This window comes from Odocoileus virginianus, chromosome 22 (genome assembly GCF_023699985.2).
Source record: "Odocoileus virginianus isolate 20LAN1187 ecotype Illinois chromosome 22, Ovbor_1.2, whole genome shotgun sequence".
Taxonomy (NCBI): domain Eukaryota; kingdom Metazoa; phylum Chordata; class Mammalia; order Artiodactyla; family Cervidae; genus Odocoileus; species Odocoileus virginianus.
Genome location: NC_069695.1, coordinates 15,186,588 through 15,212,695, shown reverse-complemented (window position 1 = coordinate 15,212,695; position 26,108 = coordinate 15,186,588). Strand labels below are relative to the sequence as shown.

Below are 26,108 nucleotides of genomic sequence, written 5' to 3'. Positions count from 1 at the left end.
AATCTCTAAACTGAAGTGCTGGTTGCTCATTCCTTGTCAGGTGCTGGCAGAATTTCCTTGCTAATCTGCCCACCCACGTAAACCTTCCTTGCCACAGAAGCCTCACACTTCTACACATATATCCCTTTGTCCCTGTCCATATATCACACAGATGGTAAGACTCCTGTAGAACAGAGTAGTTATTTACTAGGAAAAGAGTCTATACTCCTTAGGACAGACAAGCTCTCTGGCCAAAGCCTAGTTTAAAGGACTGATCATTCCTGATAAGATTTGAGTGTACTGTTTGACCTCTGTGTATGGTACATATCCCTTGCTCATCCTCCTCCTTCACAGGGAGTCAATTAGTGAAAGTGAAGGCAATCTATTCATGAGAATTAGAGACATTTTCCAGGCCAGCAGATTTCAGGAGGAAATATGGCTATGAGTTAGAAGCCACTTAAAGATTGCCCCAATTGCCACTTGAGTTGCTCTTGTGGTAGATGGTCTCCTTGCTTAATGAAGAGACCAATTAGCAGTCATGTCTCCTGCACTTGCCGAAGGTGATAAATGGCCCACACTTCATGTCTGCCCAGATGGATGTCCTCTTCTGGGTTTCCCCATTCCTGATCATCAGACTTTATTGAAGGTGCTTATTTTTTTGTGCAAAGCCTAAATTAAGCCCATCCAAACAAGAGTTGGGCTTCCCTAGTAGCTCAGACGGTAAAGCATCTGCCTGCAATGCAGGAGACCCAGGTTCGATCCCTGGGTCAGGAAGATCCCCTGGAGAAGGAAATGGCAACCCACTCCAGTATTCTTGCCTGGAGAATTCCATGGACAGTGGAGCCTGGCAGGCTACAGTCCATGGGGTCACAAAGAGTTGGACACAACTGAGCAACTAACACACACAGACAAGAGTTGCTAAAAGATTAAATTTTCACATGAGACATATTGTTACTTTCTCTTACAATGTGGTGGAATTGAACTTGCCATGAGCAGAGGGCATTCTTATTTCTAGTTTCTTAGCATTGTTTAGTTAGAAGGCAATAATGGTATGTTATTGCTGAGAACCTGCAAGCAAGAATCCGAACTTGACCTGAGAAACAAGGTCTCAGAATCTAAAACCAGCTGCTGTTACATTAGGGTTCTCAGCAGTCTTATGGGGACTTCTGTGTGTTTGGACTGTATTACAGGTGGGCTCTGGCTAAAGTTTGTGAGCTAGAGGTTTATCTCTGGGCCCTGTGTCTGACGGCAGCCACACTCTAGCCATACACAACTCCTTGTATTTGTGTTCACAAGGTGGTTGCTACTTCATTTAAAATTCTCCCTCTCCTTCCCCAACTTTTTTCTTGTTTTGCAGCTAGCCACAGAAAGCTGGATTCAGCCTGGAAATTGAGTTCTGCACCCAACTCTGTTATGACCTTAGGCATGATATCCTACCTCTTTGGGGGTACTATCTGCCAACCCATAACTCAAAGAATTGGGCCAGATCTCTTTTGTATGGCATATTTCAATTCTTAAAGCCATTTTACATGTACTTCTTAGAGTGCCCTTCCTGCAGTCTTGGAAGAGAAATACTTTCACTTCCATTTTATGAAACAGGACACTGAGGCTCAGAGATCAAGTGACCTGGTCAGGTTCAGAAAAACTGTCACTTTTAATTCTAAGCCTAGGGCTTTGCCCACTGCATTGCAACTCAGCCGCATGTCACCCAGCTAGTTAAGGCCAAGTCTAGATAGAACACAGGTCCTCGTCCCCAGTCAGTGTCCCTATATCTCACCACCACCCTTCCTCTCAGAATCTCATCTACCCTCTGATTACATGCTTTACCCTAGGGCATCTGCACAGTGATTATGTGATGAGTGCCTAAGAGAGTAATTAAAACAAGAAGACATCCCTTGATTTAGCTCCCAGCCAATGAAGGAGGATTTCTTATGGACTAAACTTGACTAAATATCAACCTGGAAACATGTATGCTGACAAGGTTTCCACTTCTGTCCTTTCTAAAATCCAGTTCCCTGAGTTATTTTTGCCACTGCTTGTGTTAGTTTTGTGTTCTTTGAGTTTTTTATGTGAACATCATCATGAATCTAAATTGTTAGTGGCTTCTGTGTCTATATAGTTATACCTGTTGTCCCTACACATCTTGATGAATACCTTATTGGAACAGACCAGATTCCCTATCATTCCCTTTCCTTCTAAAGCATGGCCTCTCCTTGATATTTTAAATGCCCTCTTCTATTCCTGAACCCTTGAAACATCAGGAAAAAAATGTCCTTAACACTTGGAACCCAAAGCATTCACCTTAATGTAATACACTCCAAAGAGTGCCAAGTCCCATTAAAAGCTGGGAGACAGATGAGATGAGACTGAGGTTACTGGAAGCATTAAGATTTTCAGAGACTTTATCTGAATTGAGGTATCTGTTTGGATAGTTGGTACTGAAGGTCATGATTAGAAAATAAGCATCTGTCTTTCCACACCTTCTCTAATTCCACCTCTTCCTTCTCCATATGGCTCATTTCCATAGCATCTTAATGTCCAATTTCACACGAGCTAGTCTTCTCCAAAATTGATATGGCATAAATATAAATGCCATTCTCTACCCTGTTGAGAACCAAATTTAGGAGCAAAGTGAGAAGAGGACTTTGAGCACTCCCTGAGATCAGAACTGATGAAAGTGAAAGTCGCTCAGTCGTGTGACCCCACGGACTATATAGTCCTTGGCATTCTCCAGGCCAGAATACTGGAGTGGGTAGCCTATCCCTTCTCCAGGGGATTTTCCCGACCCAGGAATTGAACTGGGGTCTCCTGCATTGCAGGTGGATTCTTTACCAACTGAGCTGTGAGGGAAGCCCAAATGGAAGTCATGACCGTTATGGAGAGAGGAATTAGAGACCCCACTTAGCAGCAGTAGCAGTCACACACTTCATCTCCTCTCTTCTGCTTGGAGAGTCGTTCTTTCTCCATCCCCCTGCCCCAGTATATAGATGTGTTGTCTTGTTAGCCCCCTTACCACATACCTAGAGCTGGAAAGTTACACAGACTCTTTACCTTTTTCCTGTATTTTACTCCTGTCCTACTGCTTCTTTGGTTTCAAAAGGCAGTGACTCTTTTGACCTGTTTTCTAAATGCACACCATCTGGTAAATCTCCACCTATAAAAATGCTTGCCTGGAGCCAAATAATGGATAAATAGTGGGAAGGTGAATTTCATAGACTCTCAGAGTTGGAAAAAGCTTCATCTGGGCTTCTGTCTCACCAGGCACCACCATCTCATGCACGCTGATGTGCAGCACATTCCAGAGAGCAAATGTGTCCAAGGGTGACAATGCATATTCAGATGATGCTACATGCTCTCAGATTAAGGTCTGATTAAGGTCTCATGAGGCAGTGGAAGAAGCCTCTAGTGTGAATGATGTTCTTCCTGTTCCAACCTCTTGATGAAAACAATCTTTGCATACTTTGATGTAAAGTTAGGCCAGGAGCTTCAGATATCTTGACCGCTGCTCTCCAGGCTCCCATCAGATATTGGAGAAACAGTGAGGAGAGTTAAGTTGATACCTGTTACCTCTTAGTCCAATGCCATTCTTAATCAAGGTGAGTCCCCAGTGTCAAGTACTTTCCCCGTGATGAATGGATGCTGAGAATTCCTTCTTAGCTCACGTCTCAGATATCAGAGGCCTGCCATGTAGGGAGCTGGATTCCCTTGAGCCTGGGAGACTCTACCTCTTCTTGTGGCTCTGCCTTGCCCTCTGTCAGCTCCTCTTATAGGCACTGTGGGCATTTCAGAAGGCAGTCTCTGTTGTCAGTCACAGGCAGGAAATGGATGCCCAAGCCAAAAATAACACAGAAGCCTCCTCCAATCAGTCATACAGATGAGGGAATATTAACCACATGGACAAAATGTCATGAAAACCATACAAAAGAAACATGTGTGTGGAAAGTTCTCTAAAACTGAAATAGAAGGAAGAAGAGGACTCATGGGAGGAGAAAGTTAAAACCAGGAAAGAAGAAAGAGTAAAAAATGGAAAAGTGGTGAAGTGTGGTCTGTCTGACCTCAATCCAAGTTGAATTCTAGGTCATCCTGTGGGAGGAAGTGAAAGATTAATTAGCCAATGGTTGCTGTGTGGTTTAGTGAGATGATGAGTACCTGCCTCAGTCTTGTCTCCCCTGCTAACCAGCTGGAAGATCTTTTTTACTCACAGTTTTCCCAAATAATACTAGGACAATAAGGGTTCTGACCAGACCTGATAGTCTAAGATTCTCGAACTTATGCAATGGAATTGGAGCACATACACACACCAGATTGTGCAGTTAAAGAGAAAATACCCACATTATAGCCTAGTTGACCAATTAATTAGCTGTTCAGTGAAGTTTCAAAGCAGATTCCTCTGGCCCACGTCTTAACCTATGTGACATCCCATTCATCTTTGGCTCAAGCAACTTCACTTAACCATTTGATCTCACTTTTCCAAAAGATGAGACCTCATAATTATACCAACAAATTAACTTGTTCATTGTGCAGGCTGAAACCACAGTCATCATCTTAGAACCAAATAAGTTAGAGCACCAATATGACCAATTGTATGAGAGCAGATTGAGCAAACTTGCACCTATAGTCACACTTAGAAGTAAAAGAGTACAAATATAGTATAAACACTTCATTTTGCTTATGAGAATACTGAGGTTTAGGAAGGACAAGCGACTCATCCAATGATACATATCTAATTGGTAGAAGGGCTCAGAGTGGGAAGTTTAACATCAGGCAGAAAGAAACGGAAGCAAGAGAGAGAGAATAAAAGAAAAATAAAAGAGAGAGAGAAAGGTGAGTGTGGGAGAGATGTTAAGCTATATGTTTTATTTTGCTGTGAGCTGTTGTAAAAGGTAAGTATCTCTTTGACAATAATTTGGTTTCCAGGCTATCTCTGGGGACCCATGTTTGGGACTGGAAACGATCTTTGTGGACTGTGATGGAAGTAATTTTTTTTTCCTTTTCTGTCTTCACAATTGCACATACTTATTTTATGGAGCCTCTCACAGTTCCTCCTAAGGTTTCCTTTTGGAAACCAGGAATTAATCAAATTAAATGTTGTGACCCATACTTTCTGACAATGAAAAAAAGAAAATAGCATCTCTTTTGCTACGTTGAACCAGAAATCCAGCAATCTGCCTTTGGAGCATGGAGTCTCCAGGCCATTTATCTTCCCACAGGTGGCAAACTTTCCCCCATCCTTTTGGAATATTTTATGTATACCTCTGTGGCTTTGGAGAGTTATGAAGATTCAGGTGTAGGTACAGAAAGTGAAAGTGTTAGTCTCTCGGTCATGTCTGACTCTTTGCCACCCCGTGGACTGTAGCCTGCCAGGCTCATCTGTCCATGGGATTCTTCAGGCAAGAATACTGGTGCAGGTTGCCATTTCCTTCTCCAGGGGGTCTTCCTGACCCAGGGATCGAACACGGGTCTCCTGCGTTGCAGGCAGAGCTTCTACCGTCTGAGCTATCTACAGAGAAGGCACAATTTTGACAGACTTGGCTTTGATATAACATGGAGCTTTTCTTGGCCAGAAAAATCAGTAAAGCATGCCTTCCAAAGGCTAGCCTGTCACTGGGCCATGATAAGGATAGTGCCTTTGGAAGGAACCTCCAGAAAACCATGTCTTCACTCTGTAAACCAACAAGCAATAGGGCTGAACACTTGTTGAGATCGTGGCTTAGACTTGTGCCAGTATAGCATTTCACACAAAGTAGTTGAATTGAAGAGGAACTAATAAAGACAAGGGACATTTTTAAAATTATTAATTTAGTGTCTAGTATATGCATGGGTTTGTGCAGTCCTGGGAGAGTAGATCAAGGATGCGTTACTATTAATGAATAATAGTAAAAAAGCATTAAGTAGCTCAGTGCTTTTGCCCTCAAAGAGGGTACAATCAGGAGGCTCTCCTGAATAAGCTAAGGGAGGAAAATAGATGCAACTCATACTATAGACTATAAGGACCATCAGGAAATCATAGAGAAGATGTTGGGCTGTCCAATGAGGATAAACCATTGCCGTATTTTCAGTGCTGGTGGAGAGGTGGAACCAGGAAATGCTTTTGTTTGGCAGTTTTTCAAGGATGGAAGAGTCTTTTGGAGCATGGAGATTGGTGGGATGGTGATGGGAGGAATTGGAGTCAAGCACAGAGTGGAAAGGAAGCTATGTCAATAAAGGTATTTAGGAGGAAATACCCAAGAAACACTTGGGAAATGGTGTTTAGCCTCGTCTATTGAGGTTAGGATCTGCAGTTGGGGAATCATGGTAGATAAGGAGTATGTGTGCTGGAGTTTAAAGGTTTTACCCCACACTCTGAGGCTTGTGCTTAATTAAGTAGACAATGGACAGCCATTTCATTATTCAGGCAAAAATTGTGAAATGACCAAATTATTGTCTTTTCCCCTGACTGCTCCCTCCCTTTTGTCTGGGTTGGGCAAACTTACCCCATCTTTGCATTTTTCATATGACATTGTAATAATTCATTTCTTGTTTGAATTGTACCCACTACCTACCCTTCTTCCCCCAGCCCACCCCCTAGATTATAAGCCTCTTAAAAGCATCATATCTACTTAGGTGCTCAAAGAAAAAAAAAATAATAATAATGAGTCATTCCTGGCTCATCTGTTTCCCTCTTTAGCTAAAATCAAAGAGGGTTCCAATCTGTTGGCCTCAGGCAACTGGAAGCATGATGGCACGTGAACAGAACCGTGGACACTGAAGAGGGAATGTGGTTGGGGTGTGTGGAGATGAGTGGTTGAAGCAGCAGTTGGCAGCCCTGCACAGAGTACAGCTAGAGATTCACCAAAGGGGGGGACTGTGGGAAATTAAGGAAAGAGAGCGGAAGGGGGGACCCCTGTGGTTCACTTTAGAAAGAGAGGCAGAGTGAGAGGGGATTGGGCAGACACAGCCGGAATGACAGAATTGTTGGAGAAGAAACAAGGGCACCGAGCAGAATGAATTTCAGAAGAATGGGGGTGGGGGCACGGCACGAGGGCCTGAGCTGCAGAGTCCGTAGAAGATGGGGATATATGAGAACTGGTGTGAATATATTGGTGGCTCTGGAGACAGCAGAAAAGTTCGCAATTATGTATTTAGTGCCTTGTATGGTTAAGGGGGGGTCGGGCTATGTGCCAAGTTCAGGTGGTAAAGAGGTAATGAATAAGTAGATGATGAGAAAGTAGGGGGTGAAGGTGCAGAAAGTGAAACTCGGTTGTGGTTCTAGCTTCTTAGAAGCTCCAACTTCTTAGAAGGCTTTGTTCTATAGTGAGCCCTTGATGGGAAGTGATGCATTCATTCTTAGCAGGGCTTCAGTCTAAGGTTCTCCCAATTCAGGGAGCATAAAAACAATGCCATAACTCTTTATCCTATGTCATTCTGCCTCCCTGTGAGGGCCACATATAGAAAGGGTTTTAGTGTTTTAAAAGAGGTCAGAGATTCCAGGCAGGCTCCACCTTGCTTGTCCCACAGACACACAGGCACTTAATTTTTGGTCATTGTAATGGCTGTTTGAAAGTTTCTCTTTATGGTTCCATGCATATGTGCTGTGCTACCATGAGTGTGTGGAGGAACAGTTCAAGTTTTGGTAAATGAATCTTACTGAATGTTTACTGTGTACAAAGTTTTATAGAGTAAAGCTTAATTGTTGATCTTTCAGAGGTCTTTACTACTCTATGGAATAAATATATATATATATATATATATATGTTGGTTCATAAAATGCTTACCTTCTTGCAAATGATTATGAGCTCTTTAGTTACTAAACATATAACATAGTGCCAAGATACAATACATAGAGAGACCAGAGCAAAAGAAAAGCAAGAAAGGGCTCCTGGCCTTAAGTTCCCTCTACTATACTGAAAAGAGATGAAGTTAACATACATAAAACAACCTGAGGATTAATGCAGACCAAATTTAATCTGTGCCAACTCAGTGGCCAACAACGGAAGCCATAGTGATCCAGGATCAGAAAGGATGACAGTGTTTAGTGAAAAACAAAATCCTGGACTTGAACCCTTGAGAGTGGATGCATAGTGATTCAGTGAGGCACCAGATGGATGTCAACTAAAAAATTAGTCACAACCTGAAAGTAGAGTTATTTTATTTGGTGGTAATGTGAAGGACTCTGAGCCCAGGAGGCAGGAGAGGCAGTCAAACGATACACAAGTTGGCAACAAAGGGAGCAGGCATTCTGAACATTAAAGATTATTGTTAAGTACTAAGGAAAAGGGCTTCCCACGTGGCCCTAGTGGTAAAGAACACACCTGCCAATGCAGGAGACGTAAGAGATGAGGCTTTGAACCCTGGATTGGGAAGCTCCCCTGGAGGAGGGCATGGCAACCCGCTCCAGTATTCTTGCCTGGAGAATCCCCATGGACAGAGGAGTCTGGTGGGCTACAGTCCATAGGGTCACACAGAGTTAGACACAGCTGAAGCAACTTAGCACATAGCACGCACAGTAGTGTGTTAATTGCTCAGTCGTGACCCACTCTTTGCGACCCTATGGGCTGTAGCCCGCCACGCTCCTCTGTCCATAGGGATTCTCCAGGCAAGAATACCGGAGTGGGTTGCAATGCTCTTCTCCAGGGGCTCTTCCCAATCCAGGGATTGAACCCAGGTCTCCGGCTTTGTGGGCATACTCTTTACCATTTGAGCTACCAGCTCACACAATAAGGAAAACCATACGTCAAGCTAAGGAATTTAGCATTCTTCTGTTTGGGGAGATGCAAGCCTCTGGGCTCACTGAATTCATTCCTTTCATATGCACCTTGGCTATCTGGGGCCAAATCCTGTTTTGTTTTATTTTTTATTTCTCACACCTGCTCCGCCACCCCACCCCACCCCCAGCTCTTTGGCAGTCACCATGGGGGTGGTGGCATGCTGGATCTCAGGCATTGCGTTCCCTTTCCAAAGCCCTCATTCACTTTTGGAAGCTTGAAATCACTGTTGGCTGTTACATCCTTGTTTATTGATAAGGCTGAAGACATTCCATTTCACATGGGAGAAGACCTGGAGCTGGGCATATGTGGCCAGTTTAGGAAGGTACTTAGCTCGGTTGACGTTAGCAGTGAGTGGGGATGGACTTTTAAGAGGGCTTCCCTGGTGGCTCAGGTAAAGAATCTGCCTGCAATGCAGGAGACTCGGGTTCGATCCCTGGGTCGGGAAGGTCCCCAGGAAAAGGGAATGGCGAGCCACTCCAATATTCTTGTCTGGGGAATCCCATAAGCAGAGGAGCCTGGCAGGCTACAGTCCATGGGTTTGGTCGGACTTTTAAGAAGGCAGAGTTGCACACAGAGATTATGAAACTGTATCCAGGAGGGATGAAGTACACACTGGTGTTAAAGGGTGCTGGCCCAGCATGAAGGGTGGTGAGCTTGGTGCTGGGTGAAATGATGAAGTCCCAGGAAACATGCCTCCCTCAAAGACCTTGTAAAGCTCCCAGGAGACAAGAAATGGATATATACACATGTGGAAAACAACTAGAGAGAATAATGACAAACTACCCATTAATGACTGGAAATAAACACCAGGTCTACAGAAAAATAACTTTTAGAATAGTAAGTTGCGTGTTGTAAAAGCAAGTTGATGTGAGTGTTTACTTTATTACATAAGGATTCAGAACCAATTGGATAAAAAGAAGAAAGTACAAGCAGGTCTAGGAGCTGCCTCTGCTGAGGTTTTCCCATTCTTCTCTGAAGGGCCTGGAGAGCTTGAGAAGGTGGGCATGAGTGGGTCGGGAGGTGGGGCTTCTGTATTGATGGAGGATCTGAGGACACAAAGAGATAAAAAGCTTTCCCTGGGGGTACATCCCAGTGACCCCTTACATCTGAAGGGGGCGTTCTGCTTTTCAAAGCACATTTCCCAACTTTTATTTGATCTTCCTGCTCTACTGAGATTTGCAGATAAGTGTTGCTCTCCCACTTGCCAGGCAAGGAAATCTAAACCCAGAGGGTTGAAGTCTTTGTCCCAAGTCACTGAACCAGTTTTGCACAGAGAAAGTGCTAGGTTCCAGGTTTCCTGACTTTTCCCATCACCTCCGTTTTTCCCACTGTATTTCCAAAGTCTTTGCAAGGTCAGTAGCATGACTCAGATTTTGAGTTATCAAAAGAACCCTCAAGAGGCCTTGTCTGTGGGTTAAATATTGGAGTTCAGAATAAGGAACTGGCTAAGCAATTTGATCTTTGCTACAATTTTAAAAAATTTTCAGTGGAGTATAGTTGCTTTATAATGTGTCAGTTTCTGCTGTACAGTAAAGTGAATCAGCCACATACCCCATCCCTTTTTTTTGTATTTCCTTGCCATTTAGGTCACCACAGGGCACTGAGTAGAGTTTCCTGTGCTATACTGTAGGTTCTCATTGGTGGGTGGTTTGGTCCCTAAGTTGTGTCCAACTCTCGCAACACCATGGACTGTAGCCTGCCAGGCTCCTCTGTCCATGTGATTTCACAGACAAGAATACTGCAGTGGGTTGCCATTTTCTTCTCCAGGGGATCTTCCCAACCCAGGAATCGAACCCTGGTCTCCTGCATTGCAGGCAGATTCTTTACCAACAGGTTCTCATTACTTACATATTTTATACATAGTATCAGTGGTATATATATGTCAATCCCAATCTCCCAGCTCATCCCCCTCCCCCCTTGGTATCCATAGATTTTATTCTCTACATCTTTGTTTCTATTTCTGCTTTGGAAATAAGTTCATCTATACCACTTTTGTAGATTCCACATATATGTGTTAATATTCTATGTTTGTTTTTCTCTTTCTGACTTATTTCACTCTGTATGATGGTCTCTAGCTCCATCCATGTCTCTACAAATGACCCAATTTCATTCTTTTTTATGGCTGAGTAATATTCCATTGTATATATGTACCACATGTTCTTTATCCATCTCTGTTGATGGATATTTAGGGTGTTTCCATGTCCTGGCTGTTGTAAATAGTGCTGGAATGAACATTGGGGTGCATGTGTCTTTTTGAATGATTGTTTTCTCTGGGTTTATACCCAGTAGTGGGATTACTCAGTCACATGGTAGTTCTATTTTTAGTTTTTAAGAATTTCCATGCTCTTACATTTTTTTTTTTTTAATTTGAAAGGATCTCTTTGGAGCCAGTTAGCTGGACCCAGGGTCTGATATCAATTCTATGTACAGAGCATGCATCTCATCTGGTGAACAGAGACTCAGTGGAGGTTGGACATTATGAAAAATCACAAAGGAGATGCAAAGGGAAAACAAAAATGGTCTTATTCACTAAATCACAAAACACTAAACCTAATACTTAAAACTTTGTTATTTTTTAAAGAAGAGTTTGAGGAATTTTACATACCTCACTTCAGTTCAGTTCAGTCACTCAGTCATGTCCGACTCTCTGCAGCCCCATGAACCGCAGCACACCAGGCCTACCTGTCCATCACCAACTCCCAGAGTCCACCCAAACCCATGTTCATCAAGTCGGTGATGCCATCCAACCATCTCATCCTCTGTCATCCCCTTCTCCTCCTGCCCCCAATCTTTCCCAGCATCAGTTTCTTTTCCAATGAGTCAGCTCTCTGCCTCAGGTGGCCAAAGTATTGGAGTTTCAGCTTCAATGTCAGTCTCTCCAATGAACACCCTGGACTGATTTCCTTTAGTATGGACTGGTTGGATCTCCTTGCAGTCCAAGGGACTCTCAAGAGTCTTCTCCAACACCACAATTCAAAAGCATCAATTCTTCGGTCGTCAGCTTTCTTTATAGTCCAACTCTCACATCCATACATGACCACTGGAAAAACATACCTACATAACTAGTAGTAAACAAAACTTGTATCTTGAGAGTGAGATAGGCTAAAAATAAAAACAGACCAGAGTAAGTCATTAAGGAAACCATGGGTTTGAGGTTATATCTAAAACATACGGCAAAGTGGTAGGAGACTTCATCCCCTTTTAACCATCTACCAGGAATTGGGATTCCATAGTGAAAAACTATGGTTCTGAACCAATTTGTCATGTCTTATATTCCATGAAAGACCAGTAGGCCAAGGAAAGTTCTCTTACAAGACAAAGTCTTTGTGCTATTATAGTTTTTCTTTATTTTTTCTAATCATACAATTTAAAGGCATCAAGTGTCTGAAATGTGTAAGACATAGTCTTGGGCAGTATTACAACTACAAATAAGTAAGGGACATCTTGTCATCTTTCAATAGGAATGACATAGTCCTAAAAGGAAATGGCAACTCACTCCAGTAAACTTGCCTGGAAAATCCCATGGACAGAGGAGCCTGGTAGGCTACAGTCCATGGGGTAGCTAAGAGTCAGACATGACTGAGCGACTTCACTTTCACTTTTGACTTTCATGCATTGGAGAAGGAAATGGCAACCCACTCCAGTGTTCTTGCCTGGAGAATCCCAGGGATGGGGGAGCCTGGAGGGCTGCCATCTATGGGGTCACACAGAGTTGGACACAACTGAAGCGACTTAGCAGCAGTAGTAGCAGCAGCAGCAGTCCTAAAAGTCTGTCAGAATTTCTCCTAATTCAGCAACAAACCCCTTTAGTACTAGGTATATTTTTCTCGTTGAAGACCCAAGAACAACAGTAAAAACGGATTCTCTACCCATTGTATAGAGCAAGGGATTATTGGGAAAAACACATATTGTTTCTTTTACCATCTAAAAAAAAAAAAAAAAAAACTGTTAGTGAATAAAATTTGGAAAATATAGAAAAAAATTCATATAATAAAATAAAATCAACTACAATCCCACTAAATAACCATTATGATAAGGTAAATACACAGGTCTCTAGTTGATGGTGACGGTAGCTGCTCACCTTGCAACCTACCTCCCTTTCTTCCCCAGGAAAGCCAGCCCATGCTCCCCTCCTCCACCACCCCCTCTTTCTCCTCTCTTCCCCATCACCGCTTCGACTGCCTGGTCTTTTCAGTTTTCTCTCAAGTGCCTTCCCAGAATTGACCACTTTATGGCCATAACCTTTCATTCTGCATTCTGTGTCATTGCTCAAACAGGCGAGTAAGTTTTTTTTTAAATAAATGCGGCGGCAGTTGGGCATAAAAGCCATCCCACTTTCCAGACTGCCTTATATAAAATCTCCACAAGAGTTCAAATGCCAGGACAGCAATCGGGAAGGGGGCCGGGTAATCACAACTGAAGACGGTTCCCAAGAGTTTCCAGGTGTTGAGAATTTCTCTCAAATCAGAATCTGACAAGTTGGGGATGCAATAAATTTTCCAAAGCTTGAGATCCACAATTCTACATGGAAGTGAAAAATGCAACCAGCCAATGTCTGTTACAAATACCACCCCCACTTTTCTCTCTCTCTCTCTCTCTCTCTCTTTCACACACACACACACACACACACACACACACACACACACATACACACACACACACTATAGCTACACTCATTGGTCAGCGTTGCTGTCACTCATACCAAGATCACTTAAAGAGAGGGAGCTAGCTATTGATTATAGGTTTGTGACACAAAGGACTACCTATACTTGCTTCTTTTTCTTCCTCGTATACCTAATGGATATATCTAAGCCTACATCAACATATGTTCTAGATGAGTATTGGTATAGGGCATTAGGCAAAGGAGAAGAGAAAATCTTCCAGATTTCTTCCATTTTCATGGACAGTACAAATAAAATTTTATTTTATTAAATAAAATAGCTGAATAACTTTTTGTGTTTACTTTTCATCCATGATTTTTCTAGTACCAATTGATATTAATTATAATAAAAGAAATTCTGTTCCAGTGGTCTATCTTAGAGGGAAGTAGCTTATTTCTGGGTGTTTTCTCCTGATACTGGTGAGAACACTGAGTAAAGAATGGCTGATTTCCCCAGTGTAGCATGTCAGCTCCACCTGCTTATGGAAGCCCCTCAAGCCCCAGAAATACTTCATTCATGTAACCCAAGCTTCTACCAGGCCAGGGCTGCACCTTCTTTGTCCATAGCAATGCTTCTCTACTCCGTTTTTCATTTGGGGGATCCTTTTAGAAATAATCAGCCCAGCTCTAACTAAATAAATATATTAATTACTGAAATGGAAAAAGAAGAATGAAATAAGCATCCACGAAGGCAACCATAACAAAATGAGTAATTGATGCCAGATGTAGAAATAACCATTTCTCTTGCATAAAGCCCAAAATTCTTTATCTGGCTTAAAAGACCTTCCATTATCTCACCTTGTTTCCTGATCATTTTCATCTTAGAGACTTGCTGTGAGTTCTGCTAAATCTCTACCTTATCCTACAGAAAATACCATAATTACCCTGGATCTGAATCTCCAGTTACCCCATTGCCTCCTTCACATAGAACATCTCTTCTTTTCAATCTGGCTTCCAAGTCTTACTTATTTCCTTAACCATTCTGGCATCTCCTACTTCTCTGATATAACTAATATCTTCACTTTCATTTCAGTGCTTATTTACTTATGGCCTGTATTGTTTATTTTAGGTAAGAATGTCTTGACTCACTCAAATAAAATCTGAGTTGTACAGGACATAACTCACTAGCTTGAGAATAAATCCAGCAATGTCTCAGGCAGCATACTAGAGCATTAAAATGCTATGGAGTTAAAGTCTCTTGGATGCAGATTTGGATACTAAATCCCCACTTACTAGTAGCATGACCTTGGACAACTGAGCTTCATTGATCCTCGTTTTCCTCATCTGAAAAACGAGGCTATTAATACCTACCTGGCAGAGTTTTATGAGAGCCAAAGCAAAGTAGAGTATACACGAGAGCATCCAGGGCACAGCTTACCACATGGTCATTAATAATGTTCATTTTCTTTCACTTCCACTTTGGATAATATATTCAAGCACAGAAAATACAACACAGCAGATTTCTACAGAAGTCTTCTTTGAACAGCAGGCTTTCTCTCGCAATTATGCTCATACTGGGGTGAAGTTAAATCTCCCTGTGAACACACATATGCACATGGAGGGACAGACATCTGCTGGACTACAATTGTATTTGATGACAAAGATAAGGTGTCAGGGTTAGACAGTGATGGTGGCTAAGTGACAAAATACACATTCCACCCAGAGATAACTGCAGGTTCACCGTTTTGGCATCATCTGCAGGGCTTGGAAGTTCTCTTGAAAAGGGAGACAGTTTCAACCCTATGACACTTGGTCTGCTGCAGCCAGAGTCTGTGAGCACTAGTTAATGGCACCTGTCTCAGAGACCAGTTTACCTACTAACCCCAGTCATTAAAATGCAGTGATAAGAGGAATAGTGAAATTTGTGTTCATTTTCTATTGTTGCTATAAAGATTTATTACAGATTTAGAAGCTTGAGACAGCGAACACTTATTATCCCATGGTTTCTGTAGGTCAAAAGATCCAGGAAGCTCAGCTGCTTAAGGTCTCATGAGGCTGAAATCAAGGTGCAGGCAGGGCTGGAGATTGTGGACAAGGATGGGACTCCAGCCTCATTCAAGTTGAGTTCCCATTTAGTTCCTTGTGCTCTTAGCATCTAAGTATTGTTTTAGTCGCTAAGTCGTGTCTGACTCTTGCAAACTTATGGACTGTGGCCTGCCAGGCTCCACTGTCCATGGACTTCTCCAGGCAAGAAGACTGAAGCAGGTTGCCATTTCCTTCTCCTAGGGTCTTCCTGACCCAGGGGTCGAACCTGCATCTTCTGCATTGTCAAGTGGATTCTTTACCACTGAGCCACCAAGGTACCTGATGGCTATTAGCTAGGGGCTACTCTTTGCTTCTAGAGGCTACCTGCATTGGTTCTTCTTTTTTCTATGTGGCCTCTCCAGCAGAAGTGCCAGTCGCTCTGCTTTTCCTTTTTCTGCCTCTCTCTGATGCCTGGACACCCCTCACCCCCGTGCTCCAGCTCCTAGTATTCTCTGCTGGTCTGTGAACACAGGTACCCTGTGCTTCCAAACCTCCCCACTTTAACACATACTCTGCCTTCCTTTCAAAACACTATTCAGAGGGGCTGATCCTAACATTTGCCTCATGACTAATTACCTGTGTTCTTTGTAGATTTCCCCTTGTGATCTGGTAGATGATCATGGATAATTTTAAAATAATTACCTCATGGATAATTTGAAAGATGCAGTTAACAAGTCAATTGTCAAGCCACAGATTGCTAAACTGGATGGTAAAGAACTCAGAAAAGGGACAGTTCATTTGTAGACTGGAGTTGCACATGGTACACCTTATGGAGGAGGTGGTACCATACCTGGACCTTGAAGAATAGGTTGGATTTACATAAATAATGAATAGAGATGAACAGCTTGGGGTTAATATGAATATATATACAATGTTCTTTGAAAAGCTATAGCATTTATTCATTCATTACATATATTTTTAAAAACTCTTGGGAATATAAAAATGATCCAGAAAGATAGGGCTTCTGTGTTCATGGAGTTTACCAGCTGAGGTGGAGGAGAAAAAGAACAAATAAGATAATTAAATAACAAAATGCAATATATTTTGGGAGAAAAAAAGAATGTGGCTAGTAGGGGCATGATCTGCTTGACTGGCTGTCTGTGTGGAGGACTAGAGAAGTGGCCTTGTCAAGAGAGCATTGTGTTGAATGGTAGGTTTCAGTCGGGTTCTACCAGCAAGAGGGGACCACTGAGATCAAAGAAATGGCATGGTGGTCACTGTGTCTTCCACAGAGTAGTTTGGCCATGATACTATTTACCTTGATTGTTTATGTAGTTCTGGGCCATCTTGTAATTCTGTGACATGTCTGAATGGCTTAATGAACCCCTTCTTCATGAGTAGGCAACAGTGACTTTTCCTTTAGTCCCCATCTGAGCAGTTGAGTTATAATGACTTGCTCTGAGCTCACCCTGAAAGCTAAATCTACAAAAATCTCTAAATCTCACCAAATCTCAATCTACAATTTAGGTGTAGCTCACATGCTAGGAGGAGGTAACTTGGAACATGTATTAAGTCAAAATACTTCTCAGACTTAATTTCTTTTTCACAGTTCAGAATCTGGTTTATCCAATGTGGAAAGGAAAATAACTCCCTTGCTCGGATTTCTTGCTGACATTTCTCTTTGGTAGGGGTCAGGAATTGGAGGTCACTCTGATCGCTCTCTGGTCCTCGTAGTACAGCTCTGTGGCATGTTCATAAAATACCAACCACTGAAATTCTAGTAATCACAAAAACATGTGCTTTCTCCTTATATCCACTAACATTCTTTCTCTCATTAAAAAATAGAAAGTTCAGAAATTGAATTAGAAAGCTAAACTTGATATCTTTAAATTCTTTTGGTTTCTAGAAAAAAAAAAAAGCTACAGCTTTTCTGATTTCCCTTCAGTTAAATATTACTCCTGAATGGGGAAAATTGTACAAAAAGTCTGAAGAGTTGAGACTGACATGAGGAGAGGGTTTGTATTTCCTCACTTTAAAGAAGAAGAAACCTTCAGTTTTGTCTAATCTTTAGGAATGCAGGGCCCCATCCAACCCACAAACTGTTGGCAGCGTCATGGCACTACACAGAATGTTCTTTTACGCTTTCTCCCTCCTCCCAAACCTTTCCTGTGAAGTTATAAATGTCAGCATTTAGAGACGGTTTTATTCACATAAAGTACAGACATTAGGTTGGGTCCTTGGGCGTTGTTTCTGCTGGCTGCATGCTAGAGAGGTGGTCCCAAGAAAAGCAGGCACACTTTAGCTGGCTGGGGCCTGGGTTGGTCTTTATTTGTAAAATCTTCTTTGTCCCTCCTACATCAGCTACCTGCTTTGTGAAGCTTTGATTTAGTAGCCCTGTGCCCAGAGGAAATCTTACTGGACTCCTGAAATCACCCTCCTGAAGATCACCTGAGTAGGCCTTGCACTTCCTCCTCTTCTGTTTCCCCCTGACCTCCTGACTCTGCCTGTATACAGCACTCCCCTTCAACTCTGCTGTAGCAGCTGATCAGCTGTGACCTCAGGCGTAGCTGCACCAGGAGAAATCCCAGATAATGTCCACTTAGGGTCAAAGACACAAACAAATGCCCTGAAGCTGCTGCTGCCTCGGAGTCAGGGCATCCTATCTCCACATCTGGATATTGTGCACACTTGGGGATAGTGACTTCTATTTTGCCAAGTACATTCATTATAGCCTCATAAGCTGAGAGCTCATATTACTTCCTTAGCAAGCAGCCTGCATGGATTTGCTTACCAACGCAGGCCAAAAAGTGACAGACACTCTCTGATTTAGGGCAGGGAGCTATCACTGGAAGGAACTGGGGAAAAAGAGAAGACGACCAGAGAGAGCAAACCAAGAGATCTTGAGCAAGTGACTTAGGCAATCTCTGCCTCTCATTTCTCAAGTTTAAAAGAGAGATAATAATAGTTTCTGTCAAATAGGGTATTTTGTTATTCAGTCGCTAAGTCATGTCAGACTCTTTGTGACGTAATGGACTGCAGCACACCTCCTCTATCTCCCAGAGTTTGCTCAAATTCAGCTTCATCAACAATCCTTTCAATGAATATTCAGGATTGATTTCCTCTAATATTGACTGGTTTGATCTCCTTGTAGTCCAAGGGGCTCTCAAGAGTCTTCTCCAGCACCACAGTGTGAAAGTATCAATGCTCAGTCTTCTTTATGGACCAACTCTCACATCTGTGCTTGACTACTGGAGAAACTGTAGCTTTGATTATACAGACCTTTGTTGGCAAAGTATAATGTCTTTGCTTTTTAATATGCTATCTAGGTTTGTTATAGCTTTCCTTCCAAGGAGCAAGTGTCTTTTAATTTCATGGCTACAGTCACTGCCTGCAGTGATTTTGGAGCCCAAGAAAATAAAATCTGTCAGAGCTTCTGCTTTATCCCCTGCTACTAATATTTGCCATGAAGTGATGGGACTCGATGCCATGATTTTATTTTAATGAGTTTCAAGCCAGTTTTTTCCACTCTCCTCTTTCCCCTCATCAAGAAGCTCTTCAGTTCCTCTTCACTTTCTGCCTTTAGAGTGGTATCATCTACATGTCTGAGATTGCTGATATTTCTCTTGGCAATCTTGATTCCAGCTTGTGATTCATCCAGCCCCGCATTTTGAATGATGTGCTCTGCATATAAGGTAAATAAGCAGGGTGACAAAATAAGGCCTTGTCATACTCCTTTCCCAATTTTGAACTAGGCTATTGTTCCATGTCTGGTTCTAACTGTTCCTTCTTGACCCACATACAGGTTTCTCAGGAGACAGGTAAGGTGGTCTGGTACTCCCATCACTTTAAGAATTTTCCACATCTTGTTGTTATCCACATAGTCAAAAGCTTTAGAGATAATAATCATTTCCATCTTCTAGGATATGTTTGCTTACAAAAGTATACGATAAGGTCTGACTCATAGGAAACACGCAATATATGTCAGTGGTCATAATTATTGTTATTATTAAACCCATTTTGTGTACCTTGTTCATGCTTGGTATACAGTGATTCCAATTGGTATTCAATAGTAGAATATATAATTGTTGGTATAATTTCAAATGCATGTGATCATTTTAAACAAATGTGCACCAAAAATCTACCTACTTGGTATCAGGGACTCTAACACAGAAAGAACTCTATGGACCAATCACTGCTGTCCACAGGTTGCCAGTCTGAGAGAGAGATAGACTTAGAAGCAGAGAAGGACATTGGATGCCTTCAGTGCTGCTGTGGTGTGTGCCCAGGGCCCATGGGGACAAACGAGAGTAGACAGTACTCCCTGGAGGGCCAGAAAGGGTGGCATTTGGATGCAGTTATGAGGGCCTCATGGCTCGATAGAGAGAAAGAGCAGATCCAAGTGTTGATGGCAATGATAATAAAGACTGGAGCCAAGTTGCCTTATTCTGTCTTGTTGGGGACAAAAGGATGCTGGGGCGGAGGGGTAGGTGGCCAGAGGATGTTGAAAAGTACCCAGGAGTGATCTGGAGAGGCCAACAAAGAGGAGGGGCTGCCGCGCCAGGCGGAGGAGCTTGCCTTTTGACCCTGTGCTTTGGGATTCCAGTCAAAGTTTTTAAATTGGTAGAGGGTGGAGGATGGGAGTTGTGCCTTAGAACAGGGCTTTTCAAGCTATCTGTAGTCAAGAGCTATAGGACTCAGAACTGCAGAGAGAGAGGAAGAAAAAGGGAGGTGTTGTACCAGGGTGCTTTCACTGCATCAAAGTCCTGGAGGTTTTCAATTGAGTTCCAGAGAGCTTCTCTGTTCATTCAGATCTAGGAGATGTGACTGGTGTGTCTTTCTGAGTCCCATCCAGGTGAGATGATTAGGTCTACCAAAGGCTGGTAAAGCAAACGCTAGTTCAAGCAACAAATACATTGAAGAGGAGAAAGGTGGTACCTGATCTTTTTAAAATAAAATAAGAGAATCCAAAACTGTCACAACTAAGAGCAAGATGGGTCAGAAGCAGAACAGTTTCATCTAAATTATACTTTTTTAATAAATTTTTTCCATTCAAATATAAAATATACTACATAGAACAAAAGAAAAGCAATAAAACAAAGATATATAAATAGAAATACTAAATCTGCAAGGAGCTCTCTTTAAAGATTGGATTATTATGTTTTTGGCCTTTGTTAACAGGCATACCACACGAAGACACTTTTTGAAAGGTGATTTGACCAACATCTGTTTATTAAATTCTGTGTGTGTAACCAAGTTATCAATGTCACATGACATATGAAGATCAGTAAGGGATACAAAGGTCTGTATAGTCAAACTATGGTTTTTCCAGTAGTCATGTATGGATGTGAGAGTTGGACTATAAAGAAGGCTGAGCACTGAAGAATCGATGCTTTCAAACTGTGGTGCTGGAGAAGACTCTTGAGAGTCCCTCTCAAGACAGCAAAGAGATCAAACTAGTCAATCCTAAAGGAAATAAACCCTGAATATTCGTTGGATGATGATGAAGCTCCAATACTTTCGTCACTTGATGCAGAGAGCTGATTCATTGCAAAAGCCCTGATACTGGGAATGATTGAAAGCAAAAAGAGAGGGGGGCAGCAGAGGATGAGATGGCTAGACAGCATCACTGACTTAATGGACATGAATTTGAGTAAACTGAGAGATAGTGGAAGACAGAGGAGCCTGGCATGCTACAGTCCACAGGGTCGCAAAGAGTCAGACAGGACTTAGTGACTGAACAACCAGGGATAAAAAGATAGGATTGGAAATCTTCATATCCAAGGAGATAAGCTCTTTTCTGTTCAAATGTCTGACTTTCTCTGACCTTAAGAGCACTTCTGCACTAAAAAATAAATTCATCATTAAAAACCTGGGACTATGGTAAACACTTTCTGCATCTTCAGTTCTGCTGGATATAGGGCACTCTCTTCACCTCACTTATGGGGACCATTCATTTACCATTTACCACAGAGATGGATTTTAAACTTCAGTTCTATCTTGTCAGTTGATTGCCTCACATGGAAATAAGTTCACTTTTAAATACTTTTTACTGTTTTTCTCATGTTAAGTGTTGCATTAATTTAGCAAATTCATTAGCCATTTATTAAGTTATTGAAGTTTGAATGTGGAGGATGCTGGACTTAAGGCTGCTTGATATCTTAAAATTCATCCTCGGCATTGTCCAGCACCCTATGAAGTGTTCATAGGTGTTTTATGAAAAGACAGTTTGGTTATCAAGTAAGTTTATTAAATCTTGGAATAAACAAACTATTTTATTATCTACTGCATCAAACACCTCATAGTTTCAGACACACCAGTAGAAGAAAAATTACCTTCCCCAATATATCTGATTGCACAAGTCATTTTTCCAAACCCAGCCATTAATTTATCAAGGAATACCAACATTCTGCAGAAGATGGTTTGAGAAATACTAATCTAGCTTAATCCTCTAAAATTAAAAATTGCAGAATCAAGGCTCAGAGGGTTACGTGTCCTGGCTGAGATCAAGTGGTTGTGGCCAAGTTAGGCCTAGAACACAGGTCTCCTGATGCCTAGCCTGGGCACTTTCTCTTTTCTATTGAGGAATTATTCCCTCAAATCCCCACTGCCACCTTCAGTAAACTGGATGTGTGTGTATTGAGTCAGCAGTGAGGCAAGCATTGGGGGAGGCATGTGTGTGTATGTATAGACACACACACATATACACATACACACACACACACACACACACACACACACACCAGCGCCCCTTAGGACATCAAGGCCACTTTCACACAAGACCCAGGAAATGCGCTGAAGCAGGAAGCAGGTGCGGGGACCAGACCCACAGCCGCAGTGAGTTTGGGAGGCCCCTTGTTTGTGGTTTGCATTAATCTTGGGCTGTTGCAAAGGCCAAAGCTTGGCTCACATTTGAGATCTGAAGCTCTGACATTCAAGATGCTCCAAATCAAATGAACCTGAGTGAGCAAATAATTAAACCGCAAAGAAAAAGCCAGTATTGAACAAAATGATAGCAATCTGGGGTAAACTTCGAAGAACCACACTGTTGGAAAGTAATCTGGCCCTTATGTGCACCAGAACACGAAGGAGCAATCCCGTCTGTGGCCTTCGAATGGTGAGACAGGTACAGGGCCAAGGTTCCATTCCAGACTGGGAGTTACGGTTAATATTGGTTAGGGGCACGGACTTCTGGGTGCTTCCCAGGTCCATCACTCACTAGCTGGGTGAGTCTCTTCCTTGCCTGTGTTCTGTGCATGTGTGCCAAGTTGTTTCAGTCATGTCCAACTCTTTGTGACCTTATGGACTGTACCCCACCAGGCTCTTCTGTCTGTGAGATCTTTTAGGCAAGAATACTTGCGTGGGTTGCCGGGCCTTCCTCCAGGGGATCTCACTGACCCAGGGATCAAACCCGTGTCTCTTATGTCTCCTGCATTGGCAGGTGGGTTCTTTACCACTAGTGCCTTCTAGTTTAATCACATCTGTAATATGCAAATGATGATATCCTACATCATAGATGCGCTGTGAGAATTAAAGAAGGGACTTCATGTAAGATGTTTGGAATAGAGCCCGGCATATATGTATTTCTGTTGTTGTTGTTGTTGTTATTCTGAAGCCTTTGGACCCTGAGAATAAAATAAAAAAACATGGCCTTTGCAATCAGACAAACCTTAACCTCAGTTTACAGAGTTGAGTCCCAACTCTGTAACTTACTACTTCTGAGACCATGTAAATATATAACTTAAATTCTCTGAGCATGTTTTATTTTCTGTAAAATGGGGGGAAATGAAGTCTGCTCTGGGACTTCTTGTAAGGATTAAAAGAGTTAATGTATATAAAGAACATATAGAGAAATCTCTAACCTGTTGGAAGTCATCAATACCAGGCAGATGTTTTTGTCTTCAGGTTTTTCCTGTCTCAAACCTTGAAATGATTCCTTAACTTTCATTATGGGACCATCTCCCAGGGCATTGAAAGGCTTTGCTTAATCATCAGATGAAATGGTACTAAAATTGACACTCAAGGATGTACTAGAAAGGAAGGTGTTCTGTTGTATGTTCTTTCTGATACCAAGTAGAAAGAGCCTAGGGCAATGTCTTCTGGACCTATTTAGGGCTATTTTGGATCCTTACAGGAAAAGAAAAAGAGGAAGTGTGTGTGTACAACTGATATTCTGGGGAAAGAGAAAGGGGGAAAAAGAGCAGAGGAGCGAACAGCAGATAAATTTAGACTAAGTTTGGTTATAAACCCTGGCAAATGTTCAGTCCAGAATGAGCGCCAGCCAGAAAAAAACTGGCTACAGCTGGCAAATATCCCAAATCATTCTGTAGAATGAGAACCCACGAGTGGGGAAATGTTGCTTGATAGATGAATTGGATTGTGAATAAAATGCTGCCTTCCAGGCACTAGCCTTTGAATTACTCTGATATGTTGATTTAATTCAGATCCTTAATGTTTCCTGAGCATTGACTTTTTAACCTTAATTGTCTCCTGATTTATTAGTAAATCACTGTGCTTTTTATGTCTCCCTGGTAGAAGTTTAAACCTTGTTTCCCAGAATGATTCTGTAACCTGGGGCAGATCTTAGGGCAGTCAAGCTCAGTGTACAGAGGCCTGTTCAGCCTATAAACACTGGTGTCCTTTAAGCTTTAACCCTGGGCCACCCAGCTGAGAGGAGACTATCCGGGAGCCCATCACAGGCACTGCAGATGAGTTCTGAGTTTGTAAATTCTTTCCCAGTTTCTGAGGAACAGTCTTCCAGTACCAGAAAGTTCAGTGGCATGACACAGCTTTCAGCTTGAGGGTCACATACTCTTCCTGTTCTTGAGTTTGAGATTAAATCCACAACATCATAAAACCTTCCATATTCTAAAAACAGATCCCTCCTCCCCCTACAGCCAGGGCAGTACCCAGCCCATAGGCCAATACTAGTTTGGGAAGAGTGGGGAAATAAATAGCTCCATTATTCCTCTCCTTGCAGATGAAACTGACAGTTACAATTGATGACATAAAACACTGAGACAGGCTCATATTTTAAGAATGTCAATACAAACTTCTCCCTCAGAGGCCCAGATTTCAAGAGGCATTGTGTCGTGTTCTTTGCAGGCTAGCTTCTCTCCTGTTCCTTCTGCAGAGAGGGCAGGAGTGAAGCCAGGAGCCAGGCTTCATAATGAGGTGTCTGCCTCTGCGGAGAAAGCAGTGTCATTTTATCTTACATCTTGTAGTGATAGTAATCACAAAACCCTGAAAGTGACTATTCAGAATCTAAAATAAATAGCATAATTCCACCCAGAATTTACACTCTTTACAGCACCTTTCACCTTCTTTATCTGCTGATCCTCACTAGATCCCCCTGAGGTGGGCGGGACTGAATATGATTCGCTCTGCTTAGCAGATGAAAAGTTAGTCACTCAGTTGTGTCCAACTCTTTCTGGCCCCATGGACTATAGCCTGCCAGGCTCCTCTGTCCATGAAATTCTCCAGGCAAGAATACTGGAATGGGTTGCCATTTCCTTCTCCAGGGGATCTTTCCAATCCAGGGATCGAACCCGGATATCCTACATTGCAGGCAGATTCTTTACCATCTGAGCCACCAGGGAAGCCCATTTATCAGAAAGGGAGGCAGAATTTCAAAAGGGGACTGTTACTGGATTTCAAAATAGAAAGCTGTGTCTCTTTCCTTCCTAACAAAGTGGACAACATCAGGCATCATGAACTTTGTGGGTAGATGTGAAGATGTATGTTTACCATGCCCCATTAGTCCCCTCCACCCCTGTCTCATGTGCCTACCTTTGGTGGCTCTCAGTAAATAAAAACAGTCGGCCACATTTGTATAAAGCTCCAGGATGTGATACTGTTTGACATTTCCCATAAAATAGCTTCAATTACCTCAGATCTCTTGAAATAGACACTATTATCACAACTTTTTTCCAGTTTTATGGAGATAAAATTGACATATATTAATTTAAGGTATTTAAGAAAATGATTTGATATATATGTATATATTGCAAAATGATTACCACAGTAAGTAGTTAACATTCATCATCTCACATAGTGACAGATTTTTTTTTTTCCCTTTTGATGAGAACACTTAAGATATATTCTCCTGTGCATGCTGAGTTGTTCAGTTGTGTCCAGCTCTTTGCAACCCCCTGGCTACTCTGTCTGTGGGATTTTCCGGACAAGAATACTGGAGTGAGTTGCCATTCCCTTCTCCAGAGGATTTTCCTGACCCAGGGATTGAACCCATGTCTTTCGCCTCTCCTGCATTGGCGGGAGGATTCTTTACCACTGAGGCGTCTGGGAAGCTCTGTCCTCCTAGTAGTAGTGTAGTGTTAGTCGCTCGGTGGTGTCCGACTCTGTGACCCCCGTGGACTGAAGCCCACCAGCCTTCTTGTCCATGAAGAAGGCTCTCTGTCCATGAAGTATTCTTGCCTGGAGAATACTTGAGTATTTCAGGCAAGAATACTTGAGTAGGTAGCCATTACCTTGTCCAGGGGCTCTTCCTGGCCTGGGGATCTCTCCTAGCTACTTTCAAATATACAGTGTTGGTAACTGTAATTCCTGTGCTGACCATCACATCCCCTAGAACTTCTGTTTAACAGGTGAAGGTGTTGAAACTCAAGGAATGAATGATTCGTCTAAGGTCATGTGTATAATAAGTTCTGAACCCAAATCTAACTTCAGAGCTGCTGCCTTTTCTCCTTCACCAAGGTGTGGATTTGAAAGCAGTTGTTCCGCAGGTTTTGGTTGGTGTGCCT

General features: G+C 42.3%; 1 protein-coding gene across 3 annotated transcripts in view; it reads left to right on the top strand.

Annotated features, from left to right (window-relative positions):
- Window positions 1-26,108, top strand: part of SETBP1 (SET binding protein 1) — a 398,052-nt gene that overhangs the window by 284,592 nt on the left and 87,352 nt on the right. The window lies entirely within an intron of this gene.